Genomic DNA, 859 nt, shown 5'->3' on the forward strand with positions numbered 1-859 from the left:
CATAGAATAAGAGAGAGGAAAATTGAACCTGAAGTTGCAAATCTCCTTTATAACAATTATAGACTCGACAATACACCTATTGAATCCAAATCCTAGAGAGGTTCAGCAGCAAATCAGCAAGACGACAGTAGAAAACCAAGCTTGAATTTCAAATTTTATCTCCTTGGAACTCAAATCCGGATTCGAAATATAACAAAAATTGTATATATGTTTCCCTTAAACTTTGAAAGAACTCTTCAAAGAAGAAAATAAAATCGGAAAAAAACCAGAAAATAATAGAAGCCTTTCAACTTTTCTCCAAATTTGTTCCCGAGTCCCCCCGAAAATCTCCAAATTTCTCTCTATTTATCAGGCACAAACCTGATGAATGAAGGGCTGGGATCAATCGAAATCGATCCCACGCTCCACATTCATCCAGAATATGCCTTCTAGAGGCTTCCAACAGGTGAAAAAGGGATGGGGGCGAGAGAATCTTTCAGAGATCGTTACCAATATGGTGACGAGGAGAGAGGGGAACGCGTGAGGCGAGATTGGGGCTCACTCGCTTGAATTTTGGCAATCTTTGGGTGTGGATTAAGTGGTTTTGGAGAAGAAGAACAGTAGGCGTATCTCATGAGCTCGAGAGATTGGGGCTCTGGGTATTTTTGTGTTATAATTGGGACGGGTCGGGTCAGAAGGCGGGTTGGGGCGTTTGGGGCAGCGATTAGGCTGAGGCGGGTGATTTTGGGCTGGTTTGGTTGGGTTTAGCCAAGTAATGGGTGAAATTGATTTGGGCTTGGGAAAATTAACCTGAAATGGCCCAAACAATTGATCTCTATTAATACAACCATTTTGCTTTTCATTTTCTTTTCTTTTTTTT

Source organism: Nicotiana attenuata, chromosome 2 (genome assembly GCF_001879085.1).
Source record: "Nicotiana attenuata strain UT chromosome 2, NIATTr2, whole genome shotgun sequence".
Lineage (NCBI taxonomy): Eukaryota > Viridiplantae > Streptophyta > Magnoliopsida > Solanales > Solanaceae > Nicotiana > Nicotiana attenuata.